Here is a 14,615-nt window from a genome sequence, read left to right on the forward strand (position 1 = left end):
TGTGAGAGTTACCTTCTGAACCGTCAGAGGTATTGCTTATATCAGTACAGTCACGAGTGATGCGTGGGTGTGAAAATGGGGAAGTCAAAAAGAGAAATGTGCTTTTGGAACCGAGCTGACGAGGAACCGGGGAGAAAGGGAGATCGGCACTCTTGTACAAGTCTCTTGTACTGGCGCTTCACTAGTAAAGAACTGCAGGTCTCTACCTAAATGGTGAGACTTGTGTCCTTTGCTAGGTTGCGACTTAGAACCTGTAAGAGTTACCTTCTGAACCGTCAGAGGTATTGCTTATATCAGTACAGTCACGAGTGATGCGTGGGTGTGAAAATGGGGAAGTCAAAAAGAGAAATGTGCTTTTGGAACCGAGCTGACGAGGAACCGGGGAGAAAGGGAGATCGGCACTCTTGTACAAGTCTCTTGTACTGGCGCTTCACTAGTAAAGAACTGCAGGTCTCTACCTAAATGGTGAGACTTGTGTCCTTTGCTAGGTTGCGACTTAGAACCTGTGCCAGTCACCTTCTGAACCGTCAGAGGTATTACTTATATCAGTACAGTCACGAGTGATGCGTGGGTGTGAAAATGGGGAAGTCAAAAAGAGAAATGTGCTTTTGGAACCGAGCTGACGAGGAACCGGGGAGAAAGGGAGATCGGCACTCTTGTACAAGTCTCTTGTACTGGCGCTTCACTAGTAAAGAACTGCAGGTCTCTACCTAAATGGTGAGACTTGTGTCCTTTGCTAGGTTGCGACTTAGAACCTGTGCCAGTTACCTTCTGAACCGTCAGAGGTATTGCTTATATCAGTACAGTCACGAGTGATGCGTGGGTGTACTTATTTCTCTTGAGTCGGCCGTCTAAACATTTGATATATTCCGACACACACAGTCGTGGCACGGAGTGAAATTGGTTTGGCAGACCAGGAAACAGGTCCACCTGCACGCTAGAATCCGACGGGGTTTCAGAGGCTCATACTGTGAAAGGGTACAGTACCGCCCGACATTGAAAATAGGTACAACATACTTTATTATTTTTGTCAGAACAACACATTTTTTTTGTAAAATAACTCAATTTCAATTAATACAGCGAAGCCGAATACCGGTGTGGGAAAGAATGACAATTCATTTATTTAATTGATCACATGTGCACTCCTACAAAGTAAATCCCTACATCCAGTTTGGTGAGATCTGTGAAATGAATGAATGTATGGTCGTCTGCTGACCGCAGATAGTGAATGTGAATATATGATCATCTTTGAGACGATCCTTTGGCCAACTTTGGTGGGACCAAAGAGATGAAATTTACCAGAGCTTTGAGCGCCTGAAATGTGGCTGACCAATATGATAGCAAGGTGCTTCCCCCACCTCGACAGAGATGGGAGAGGACTTCGAGAACGGCCATGTTTCAGCACTCTGCCGCTGGATCTTGTGCTGTTAAGACCTGTTTTAGTTGTGCTCCGTAATGACGAAAGAGTGGAGACATGGTATGCATGTGGAATATTTAAGAGTAGTTTGAAATATTAATTTCTCTATTTCAGGAACTTTTGTGGGGAGAATTAAATGTCAGGCAGGTAATATTAATGTGATTGTAGGAATCTTCGGAAGTGACCAACGGTTACAATGAAACCACATGTAGCATTAAGTTGAAATACTTCCGTGTGCTTAAGTTAAGCTGAATTACTAGCGTGTGTACAATAAGTTGAAATATTTAAGAAATAGCGTGTGTACCATAAGTTGAATTATTTAAGAAATGGCGTGTGCAGGACTTGAAATTAGAGACGAGTACTTCCACGTGGTGAGTACTGTGTGAGTGTCAATCTGTGTATGAGACAAAGGATAAAGAGAAGTACTCGTCCATGGTATCAGTTGAGGACTCGCGTGTGTGATGTTCTTAATATTACTTTGCGTGATATGATTCCGTGTGACGCTTGATTCAAACTCTGAGAGAGAAGCAAGGTGAGTCGGCCGTCTATCCAGCAACGCCACTTGGCTTGCATTGCACAGGAAGACGGGCATATATCTCCAGAGTTCATAGTAGGAAAGTAGAATTACGAAGTGGGGCAGTGTCGTGTGAAACTGGGATAAATATTAATTGAAGTGGGAAAGCTGAAAGTGATAGTGTTGTGACTATTTAGTGTTTTATATTTCTTATTGCAGTGTGATGTATGTCATGTAATTTGGGTATGTGTGGTTTGCATGGGAGAGTAGCAAGGTAGTTTCAAAAGATTAGTGGGTTATGCTTGTTCCTTCTGTACCGCTCGGTCTGGAGGAAAGTTTAGTGATGATGACTGTGAGAGTGGAAGTGTGAGGTACAATAAAAGATCCACCATCCTATCCAGAAAGTGCACTGTAGCGTTAAAAATAATTACGAGACCATAATATAGAGATTCACCATTGTAAAGCCATGCCCACTGGGCGGAATTTCTCATGTGTTATTGTTGTAGGTTATAGAATTTGTGTGTTTAGGTTAGAGAATTTATCGGAATAAATAAAATAGTGAAAAGAAAAATATTGGTGACTTTTCCTTCGAATTGTATGTTGTAATAATGTCCCGAATTTATAATGTGTGCGCCATTCATATTCAGTGCGGTGGCCACGTGTCGATAAAAGCCGCTAAATAAAAGACAAAAAGAAAATGTGGTATTGCCAGTGCGTAGTGTCCAGTCAGAGTTCTGTAAATTACTGATAGTCAGATGCGTGTTTCCGTTGCGTATTAATCATATAGGAGGATAACTTGTAACTTAAGTGTGAGTACTAGAGTTCATGTTACTCGATAAATAAGAATGAATCCACTCGCTTGGCAGACCACTCATCTTGCAGGCCTGACTGCTTCATGCCACAGTATGAGCAAGGTATGTGGGTGCCTCTCAACTGAAGTACCTGCGTTCTGAATTAACCGAGCGTGAGACCGAGTACTTGCATTTTTCGGGAACGCGCAGATTTCCGCCGTCCATGACTTCAGTCGCCGAACGCATCGTAGTGTGGCTCCTTGACCAGTAGGATGGTAAAGTATTCGCTGCTGCGACGTAGGGCTATAATATCTGTTTCTCAGCACCCTGTTCTTTCGAAGCATATTTTTCCTTTTTTTTTTGTATGGTAGAATATAGATGGTGTAGTTTGATGCCATAACCTGGATTCACGTGTATGAAGTGAGATAGAGAGAGTAGTGTTCTGGTTAGTGTTGTGTGGCGATCCCCAGCAGACCACTTTGTCCACCATAGATCCCATTTTAGTAAGGCTTTTGTTAAATAAATATTTTTCGTGTGATGTTTCTTTAATAATTTTGTTGTCTTGTCTTGTTTAAGATCAATAAATTGATTGTGAATTAGATTACAACTTCTCCTTGAGTTCCGATTAACAGCTCCTTCGCATTTTTATGGCAGTCTAGATCAGAAACATAAGGAGTAGTTTTTCATTTGGTGTCCACTGTGTGGATCTTTTACTTAATTAACAGTAATCCTCTTTCAGGTGAAACACTTTATCCTAAAATTTTCCCAATGAACTGAAGTCAACCATTCGCCTTTCCTACCACACTTATCTAGTGGTCTTTCCATCTCACATAGCTTTGCAACGTTACACCCAGACATTTAAATGACTTGACTGTGTTAAGCAAGACACTAGTACTACTGTACCCTAGCATTACAGGTTTGTTCCTCCTGCTCATCCGCATTACCTTATATTTTTTTCACATTTAGAGCTAGCTGGGATTCACGACACCAACTAGAAATTTAGTCTACGTTGTACCTTCCTGCAGTCATTCAACTTCGGCATCTTACCGTACAGCACGGTATCATCAGCAAACAGCCGCGGATTGCTGTCCGCACTGCCTGCTAGATAATTTATCTGTAATAGAAAATAGTAGCGGTCCCGACATATTTCGCCAGGCCAATCCTGACGATATCATCATCTCTGATGAACACTCGCCGTCCTGGACAGTATACTGGGTTCTATTACTTAAGAAGTCTTCCAACCACTCATATATCTGTGAACTTACTTCACATGCTCGTCCCTTCGTTAACAGGCTGCAATGGGGCACTGTGCTAAATGCTTTCCGAAAATCTAGAAATGTGGAATCTGCCTGTTGCCCTTCATCAATAGCTCGCAGTATATGATGTGAGAAAAGGGTAAGCTGAATTTCACACGAGCCATGCTTTCTAAAACCAGGCTGCTTCGTGGACATACGCTTCTCAGTCTCAAGAAAGTTTAATATATTCTGTCTGAGAACATGTTCAAAGATTCAGCAGCAAACCGAAGTCTGCAGACGGTGCACACAGGTGGTGTTCAAAATAGGTATGGCAGTCAGCATAATTAAAAGACATCTAAAATGATTAAATCACTGTAATGAAGACGGCCGGAGTGGTCGAGCGGTTCTAGGCGCTACAGTCTGGTACCGAGCGACCGCTACGGTCGCAGTTTCGAATCCTGCCAGCGTGTGTAGCGCCAACAGTAAAATTCGGAGGCGGTGGTGTTATCGTCTGGTCGTGTTTTTCATGGCGGCGGCTTGCACCCCTTGTTGTTTTGCGTGGCTCTATCACAGCACAGGCCTACATTGATGTTTTAAGCACCTTCTTGCTTCCCTCTGTTGTAGAGTAATTCTGGGATAGCATCCTTCAACACGATCGGGCAGCTGTTCATAATGCACGGCCTGTGGCGGAGTGGTTACACGACAATAACATCCCTGTAATGGACTGGCCTGCATAGAGTCCTGACCTGAATCCTACAGTATGCCTCTGAGATGTCTTGAAACGCCGGCTTCATGCCAGGGCTCACCGACGACATTAATATATCTCTTCAGCGCAGCACTCCGTGAAGAATGAGCTATCATCCCCCAAGGAACCTTCCAGCGCCTGATTGGGTGTATACCTGCGAGAGTAAAAGCTGTCATCAAGGCTAAGGTTGGGCCAACACCATATTGAATTCCAGCATTACCAATGGAGGGCGCCACGAACTTGTAACTCATATTCAGCGAGGTATTCGGATACTTTTGATCACATAGTGCATGTAGTAGTCACAACGGTTTTTAACATAAAACTGGAACTCTTGATATTGCATTCCTTACCAAACTTAAACAAATGCGGATGTAAAGCTGTACACCATGAAAAGGGTACTCGTGGTCACTAGGTTACGAAACGAGATGAAAATGATAAAAATAGCAACTGAAAGAGATTTCCATTGCAAACATCTTGAATTAACGATGAGCCGGCCGGAGTGGCCGAGCGGTTCTAGGCGCTACAGTCTGGAATCGCCTGACCGCGACGGTCGCAGGTTAGAATCCTGCCTCGGGCATGGATATATGTCCTTAGGTCAATTAGCTTTAAGTAGTTCTAAGTTGTAGGGGACTAATGACCTCAGAAGTTAAGTCCCATAGTGCTCAGAGACATTTTTGAACCACTGTAATGAACTTACCCCAAAAACAGTCGCACAGAAACGGAAACTTTTAATTACTGCAAATAAGAAAGTGGTAGCACTAGCCATAACAGATTATAAGTGTAAGCTAACCACCAAAGATGAATGTCATGCCGAAATACTTAAAACAGCAAGTCTTGGCTCGATCTGAAAAGCATGAAGTCTAACAAGGGAACCTCCCCATCGCACGCCCCTCGGATTTAGTTATAAGTTGGCACAGTGGATAGGCCTTGAAAAACTGAACACAGATCAATCGAGAAAACAGGAAGAAGTTGTGTGGAACTATGAAAAAAGTAATCGAAATATACAAACTGAGTAGTCCATGCGCAAGATAGGCAACATCATGGATAGTGTGAGCTCAGGAGCGCCGTGGTCCCGTGCTTAGCGTGAGCAGCTGCGGAGCGCGAGGTCCTTCGTTCAAGTCTTCCCTCGAAAGAAAAGTTTAATTTTTTATTTTCAGACAATTATTATCCGTCCGTCCGTCCGATTCGAGGTAACTGCGCCGTAGTATGGGGGCGCTACACCTAAACAAGCATCGAAACACACGACGTCAGTCGACTACAGCGCACGGAAGAGAGAGTATTCCTGCTAACGAGGCTCCTTGGCTGGCAGTTAACTGTTCGCTGCTTTGGACGAGAGTGCATTAAATACGTAAGATGTATTCCGTGGGCAATATGAATCCAGCAAATACAGTGGACGGACGGACGGACAGATAATAATTGTCTGAAAATAAAAAATTAAACTTTTCATTCGAGGAAGGACTTGAATCAAGGACCTCTCGTTCCGCAGCTGCCCACGCTAACCACGGGACCACGGCGCTCCTGACCTCTCACTATCCATGATGTTGCTTATCTTTCGCATGGACTACTCAGTTTGTATCTTTTGCTTATTTTTTTCATAGTTCCACACAACTTCTTCCTGTTTTCTCGATTGATCTGTGTTCAGTTTTTCCAGGCCTATCCACTGTGCCAACTTATAACTAAATCTGAGGGGGGTGCGATGGGGAGGTTCCCTTGTAAGAACGAATTGGTGGGGGGGGGGGGGGGTTAACGATTTAAGTGGGCATTGGGCATGACGGATACATCCGTCCTCGCTGTGCTAATTCACAGTGCGTTGGACGGAAATATCCGACTGCTGGGCAGTAGCTAATGGGAATGACGAGTTATCGGTCTACCGTTGAAACTGTGGTGTTATTTCGTCCACTATATAGCAGCTCTCTTCAGACGGCACAGTGTATTTCGGCTGGTTACAACATTTTCCACTCAGGCGCGGATCGATAGAATGTGTCCTACGAAGCAGCCACAAAAACGCGCCTTTTTCGTCTGTGTTTACCACCGTATTAGTAAATGCTCTTTTACAATGGCGAAAAGGAGTCGTTTATCATATTCGGAGACAGAGCAGCTGCTTTTAGAAAGTGACGATAATTTTAGTGACGGTTCTGAAAGTTTTCAAGATATGAATGTTGAGGCTACTGAATGTGACTTCGATGCAGAAACATCTGACGGCGAGACACTGCTGCAGCCGATGGTGCCCAGTGCATTTGTGCATCCTGGTTCAGTTCGTGAACAATATTTTTTCGATGGTGGTAGTAGTACAGTTGTCCCTGTAAAACCACATGATATTGTGAGTCGTTTTGTGTGTTTTGTGGACGATGCTTTGTGCAAAAAATAGAACAGACAAACTTACATGCATAACAGTTCATAATTTCTCATCACAACTTAGCAGCACGCTCCAGGGTTCGCAATGGACAGGATACTACGAGGGTGAGTCAAACGAAAACCTTAAATTTGTGATAACAAATCGAAATTTAGCGCCATTATCCTGTAAGTTGGTAAGCGTACAAACAGATTGCACAATGGCCTGTAGGTGTGAAACGTCCCCTTAGAAGAATTATTGAATTACTGTGCTGACAAACCTCTTACGTTATTTGAATTTCAAACAGCTGAGCAAAACTGAACGTACTCAGACATTTCTGTCTTTACTTATTCTGATCATCACTAAACTGACACACAATATTTTTAGCGCAACGCAGTCTGACTTTCAATAATCCCTACAAAAAAACGGCCCTGATTGACAATAACCTATACCTTTCATGAATCACTTACCTCACAAAAATCTTCGTTACTCGAACTACTGCAATACAGCGAGCGCCAATACTGCCAGATAAATAAAAGATTCAAGCTACTGAAGGCACTAACTACTGATAGGCATACTAAGCAAATGAAAGATTTTGATAGAGAACAAACAATGTATTTACCTTAATAGTGTTAAAAAGCCATTATATATATATATATATATATATATATATATCAGTTCATGACATCCAGTCTTACAAATTTACTCTTTCTGGCGGACATACGTCCAGATCATCCGCTCTCAAAACTCCGCCATCTCACTCCCCACATCCACCACTGCTGGCGGCTCACCTCCAACTGCGCAACACTACACGCTGTTAACAGCCAGCTGCCCATCACTACAATAGCGACTATTTCAACAATGCAAACCAGCCACAGACTGCACACAGCACAGCCAGTGATTTTCATACAGAGCGCTAGGTGACGTTACCAACATAAAAACCCAAACAGCCTACTTACAGGTGGCAGCATGTGCAGATGCATACATACGGTCGCAGTATCGGTATAAATATGGCCGCCCCACTTGCGGCTTACACCAGGGAAGAACAGCGATCTGTTATTCGGTTTTTGCGTAGTGAAGGCGTGAAACCTATTGAAATTCATCGACGAATGAAGGTTCAGTACGGTAATGCATGTTTGTCACAGCAGCAAGTCTACGAATGGAGTAGGAAGTTCACAAATGGTGTGACTTCAGTGGAAGATGCTCCTCGTCCAGGTCAGGCAGAACGAGTTGTGACTCCAAAGAACATTGCAGCAGTCGAAGCAATAGTGAAGGAAAACCGCCGAGTGACACTGAATGACATTGCAGCGTGTTTACAGATTAGTCATGGGTCAGCATACCACATTGTGCATGATGTGCTCAAGTTTCACAAAGTGTCTGCAAGATGGGTGCCACGGCAGGTGACTCCTGAAATGAGAAAACGACGTGTTGATGCTTGTGAAGAACTTCTTCGGCGCTTTGAACGAGAAGGTGATGGATTCCTTGCAAGAATCGTTACTGGAGACGAAACCTGGGTTCACTTCCACTGACGGAAACGAAGAGAGCGAGCAAGAGATGGCGCCATTCCTCATCACCAAAACCAAAGAAGTTCCGAACAGAACCATCAGCAGGGAAGGTTATGCTGACGAAAAATGCGTCATTTTGGAGCGTTACATGTCAAGGGGGACCACTGTCACCAGTGCATCATACACAGATCTCCTAAAAAATCATCTGTGGCCTGCAATCAACTCAAAGCAGCATGACAATGCAAGGCCCCACACTGCCCGTACAACAGTTGCAACAGTCACAGACCTACATTTTGAGTGTCTTCCTCATCCACCATACTCACCAGACCTTGCCCCAAGTGATTTCCATGTGTTTGGACCACTCAAAGATGCAGTGGGATAAAGAAGTTCGTTCTGATGAGTAGGTACGCCACGCCATGCATGAGTGGTTGCGCGGATTACCAAAAGAATTTTTTTCGAAAGGAATTAATGCACTTTGTAAGCGTTGGAGGACTTGCATTGATAGTGGGGGAGATTATGTTGAAAAGTGATCAGCTTTGTACCACTTCTGCACAATAAATAATATTTAAAAAATATTTAAAGTTTTCATTTTACTCACCCTCGTACAAAGAATACAGTGAAAACACTTATTGAAATGTTCATACTTCAAGGAATTCTTCACAAACCAGAGCACAAAGTGCTGACTTAAAAGCAGTTTTATCTTTTATTGAAAATTCCTCCACTTTGCTGACATACCTCGTATGATCCACTCGAGCGTAATCAGCAGAAAACTATTGAAAATTCACCCGATTATGGAGCATCTGCGGCGTAAATTCGGATCAGTATATATGGCAGGAAGGAGCATCACCGTTGACGAATCGTTGTTCTAGGAAGGCTTGGTTGAAGACAGTTCATTCCATCAGAGCACAGCAGGTTCAAATTTTACGAAGTCTGTGAAAGCAGCTCCCGGTACTTATGGGACTTTAGACTGGAAAGGACACTAATTATTGCAGCCACTATCCAGAAGAAACAATAACATCTCGAATTGTTTTGCAACTTGCACGTGAGCTACTCGCGAAAAGTGACAGTTGGTACACCAGTCCAGATTTGGTGAATAAACTAACCAGTAATAATAGCGACAATCTCGGCATAATGTGGCAAGACAGGAAGAGGTTCCTTGATTTGCAAAAAAGTAAAGCTGAATAAAGGAGACTTCATAACAGGGCACAGAGGCAAGCAGATGGTAAATGAAATGAAAGGACAAAAGGGACGTTGTTAGGTTCAGCACCTTCCATGACGATATATTTTTAAATGTAAACTCGAACAAGGAAATCGTCCGAAAGCGACTTGGTGTCGTTCTTTACAACAGGAATGTGGGAGGCGTGGATAGGTACGATTTTCAGTTGCACAGGACAGGAGCAGGCTGAAAAAATATTATCAGAAGCTATTCTGCTACTTGGTAGACACTACATGCTTCATTGCATACGTTCTGTACACGAAGCACGGTGGCGAACAAACTAGAATGAGCCTTTATGATTAGTACTGGCGAACAGTTGACCATATCTTCACCACAACAAGGCATGAGTTTTCCAGACCGCCCACAACAAAGCAAAGGCCAAAAAGGAGGCGTATGATGCGCCCTAAAAATGGCCATCGCAAAGAGATTTCATACCGGTGTGCTGAATGCGGAGTTTTCTTGTGGGCTGCACTTTACTTTAACATTTTTCGCACTGAAAACAACTTTTAATATCACGAAATCAAATTTTCGTTGACTTCTCATTCATCTCCACTGAATATCAAACTAAATTCTAAAACGAACACATGAAGGAAAACTTTTATGTATGAAAAAGTACATGGCACTACCGCACCAGGGCGCGCTGGCTGGTTTTGCTAACTTGAGGTAGCCGGCCGCGTTGGCCGAGGGGTTCTAAGGTGCTTGAGTCCAGTTCGAATCCTGCCTCGGGCATGGATGTGTGTGATGTCCTGAGGTTAGTTAGGTTTAAGTAGTTGTAAGTTTAGGGGGCTGATGACCTCAGCTGTTAAGTCCCATAGTGCTTAGAGCAATTTGAGCTAGGTAGAGGAAGAGGCGCGCGCGAACAACCCAAGTAGCAGGTTAATGAAACCGGAGTGGAAACCACTTATCAGAGCATAACCAAATTAGCAAATCAAGACTTAATTTTTGTTAGTTAAATGACTATCATTTAAGGTAAGGCGCTCGATATTGGATAGTGTACATACTGAATCAAATGCTTTTCGGAAATCAAGAAATTCTGCATCCCCATGATTGACCTGACTGATGGCTTTCAGGATTTCACGTGAAAAAGGCTGGAATTAATTGTCTTTACGCAAGACAGGTAGAGAAGGGTGTGCAGGAGGTTAGTCGTCAGTGTGACACTGGGGACAGGCCACAGTGACGCTGGCAGAAGTGTGTGGCGGGGAGCGGGCGCGCACTTGTTTGCAGGTCTCTCCTCGGCCGCCACTCGAGAGCGCGCTAACAGCACCGCATGACGTCACGGACCCCACCACACCGGCCGGCTGACAAGCGACGTCGCCTTCTACTGTGACCGGGCACTTGGTGCGGACGTGGCGACAGGCGTTCCGCTCACAACAGCCGCTACAGCAGCAGATGGCCACGTTCAGTGAACTGTTGTTCAATACCAGTTATTGACCATGTAAACACTTTTCCTGATGATTCTACATCTGTGCTCCACAGCCCACCTTACGTTGTGTGTTGAGGGAACTCTCGGTACGACTCTTCCACTGTGAATGGTTTGTGGGAAAAAAGGCTGAAGACAAAGATTCCTGTGAATTCTAAATTCTCTTTCTAACCGTGGTCATTTCGAGAGACGTAATCTGGAAGAAGGATCATGTTGCCCGACCCTTCTTGGGAGATACGCTCTCGGAATTCCAGCAGTAAATCTCTGTGTAACTTGTGCTGTAGCGTCAGCCACTGGAGTCTGTCGAGCATCTCTGTAGTTTTCTCGTGTTTACCATGATTCGGTGACGAATCACGCCACTTCTCACTGGATCTCCTGTGTCTCTAGGCAGTAGTTGCTCGAAAGTAGTACGAATTACTGTATTTTAATCCACTTCTTTCGTGAAGTGGTTACATATCCCTAAGACTCTTCCAAAGAAATCCGACAATACGACCAGAATAACCACCTACATCTACATACACGATATCCATTGTGCTGCTAACACATAACCTTACACAAATACGGCGGTAAATCAAGTACTGCTTAGTTCACATATTCGAGCATCAGTGACCACAAAATGTTACTTTTCAGCTACACAGTTTGTACACATTTATTTCATTTTTTGTCGTCAGCCTATTGACATGTCGATGCTCTGCTACCACAATTTTTCTGTGCCCTTTGCCCTCAATTACTTGATATTTAGCAATCTCTTCTCTCCTATCCACCTCCCTTCAATTTATGTCGTTTCTACTCCCTGTACTACCAAAGACGATGCCTTAAAACTTGTCGTATCATTCTGTCCCTTTTTTTAGATAGATTTATTTCTTTTTGTCTTCAATCTTCTGCCTGGTTCGACGCAACCCGCTAGGAATTTCTCTTCTAAGCCACCCTCTCGTTTTCACCTTTGCACCTTTGTTTTCTCTGCGTCTGACAATGGAATTTCTTTCCATTTCTTTCTTAATGTTACCACCCTTACTTTGAATTTCACATAACGTAGTTTTGACTTTTCTATACGTCCATTCAGTCCTTCCGCCTATCAATTCTTCTTAGATTTGGTCACATTTTTCCTGCAGCCATTCCACCATGGCTGTCCTACAGCTCCTATTTATTTCATTCCTAAATATTGCTGTATGGATGTCTTTAGCTGAACATTTTTGTACTTCGTCGTTTCGTAGATGGTTTCAAAAAGAAATTGCTCTGAGCACTATGGGACTTAACTTCTGAGGTCGTCAGTCCCCTAGAACTTAGAACCACTTAAACCTAACTAACATAAGGACATCACACACATCCATGCGCCCAGGAGCAGATGCAGACTTTCACAGTAATTTAGTAATGACGAAGGGTAAATTGAAATTTAAGAGAATCGTAAGGATCAGTGTGGAAGGAAGTGGGATACTGAAGAACAGAGGAATGATGAAACTAGTTTGAAGTTCTGTGGTTCAAATGGCTCTGAGCACTATGGAACTTAACATCTGAGGTCATCAGTCCCCTAGAACTTAGAACTACTTAAACCTAACTAACCTAAGGACATCACACACATCCATGCCCGAGACAGGATTCGAACCTACGACCGTAGCGGCCGCTCGGCTCGAGACTGTAGCGCCTAGAACCGCAATTCCACTACGGCCGGCATCGAACGTTTCTTCAGTGCTATATTCCTTATACCTATTTATGACTGCCCTTTGAAGACGTCAACTCCTCTCGAAATGAACTGCTTATTGTGATATTCCTTATCGCAGTATCCGCATCATTACAGAACTTCAAGCCGGCCGGAGTGGCCGAGCGGTTCTAGGTGCTTGGTACTCCTTGTAGTTTTCAGTACCTTTCCTTTGATACACTTCAAAATCAACAAGATATCCTTGTACAGAGTTCAAACAACACATTGTAACCAAATGTGATCAGTTTGACATGAATGAACTGCTTAAAAGTATGTCTACCGTAATATTTACCATGCATTCGTCGTATGTTAGCTCACGCTCTGGTTTCAAATAGTTTTGACATTTATTTTGGGCACAAGAAATAAAAGATCTTATCTGCCAAAACTTATCGTTCTGATCAGTTTCGTAAGAAAAATTGTTCATTGCACCCGCTTAAAATGAGAGCAGAAATAAAACAACGAATCTCCTCTTCCGTTATTTCAAGATAAAGGCAACCGCACAAAAGTGCGTACTTCTTTGTTTCTTTCACCAGCAATTGAAAAACATCTTGTCCATAAATAGTTCATAGATTTCAACTGGTGTCATGTTCGAAATATCAGAATATTCTGGCTTAGGAAATGAGTCGCATGGGGAAGTTGTAAATTCTCCCTCAATCCATGTTCGGTCTCCTGAATGTTTAAATGATGACTAACTGAAAACCTCAGCTGCCGACAGGTGTTGTTGATATACCTCGATGTGGACAGCTGAAAATATGTGCTCCGACCGGGAGTGAGTGGGCAAATGTCTATAAGGTACAATACATATGTAGAATTGTGGACAGTTGGGAATGTGTCTCACGGGAAGCGTGCACGGGATAAGTCCCTGCAGTCGCGCTATTCATTTGTGTCCTCGGTGGCTCAGATGGACAGAGCGTCTGCCATGTAAGCAGGAGATCCCGGGTTCGAGTCCCGGTCGGGGCATACATTTTCAGCTGTCCACATCGAGGTATATCAACAACACCTGTCGGCAGCTGAGGTTTTCAGTTAGTCATCATTTATTCCAGGGAAAAGCTGCATGGTCATCATCCCGAGTGTTTCCCACGCAGTACGCGTCCTTCTTGTGTGTCTGCTAAAGTAATCTTATTTCTACAGGTGTAAGATGGTGATTTCTATTCAGACTGTGCAGAATTCTTCCAAAATCTTCATCTCCAGAACCTTCAACTGAAACAGTGCCAGGCTACGGATGCTCGATGAATGTAGCCTTCACAGGAAGAACAGGGCGCTCCACAGTTTTTCCAGTCTCATCCCAGAGCAGTACATCAAGAGCTTCTCTTCGTGTTACATCGCGGCCAAGATACTTCGCAAAATCACTGCAAAAGAAAAAAGAAAGGTCTCTCAGAATAGCGTATAGCAAACATAATAGACAATGAATTTAAGAATTGTCAAGTGGCAACGCTGAAATACTGAAAGCGGTGGAGACTAAATGTTACGCTATAACCACTTTCTTTGTTGTTGGCACAAAATATTTAACTTTGATCTACCAATATGCACAATCCTAGGATTATGCGTAAATTATTATACAACATAAAAATTTTATCTTACCTGCTTACGAAGTCTGACACATCCCTTTGTTCTGTGAAAAACATATACGTCTTAAGTGTGAGACAGAGGAATGAAACGTGACCAAACGACAGTTAAAGCCAGTGTTGCCCTATTGGCAACGCTAGGTTATAAATGGATATGGAAACTGAAAATAAAGTAGATT

At 43.3% G+C, this 14,615-nt stretch overlaps 1 non-coding gene across 1 annotated transcript; it reads left to right on the forward strand.

Moving 5' to 3' along the window:
* Positions 1-13,757: 13,757 nt before the first annotated feature.
* Positions 13,758-13,831, forward strand: Trnat-ugu. The gene has a single exon. It is a non-coding gene; the product is annotated as a tRNA-Thr (tRNA).
* The last annotated feature ends 784 nt before the right edge of the window (positions 13,832-14,615 follow it).

Source organism: Schistocerca americana, chromosome 3 (assembly GCF_021461395.2).
Source record: "Schistocerca americana isolate TAMUIC-IGC-003095 chromosome 3, iqSchAmer2.1, whole genome shotgun sequence".
In the NCBI taxonomy this organism is placed as follows: Eukaryota; Metazoa; Arthropoda; class Insecta; order Orthoptera; family Acrididae; genus Schistocerca; species Schistocerca americana.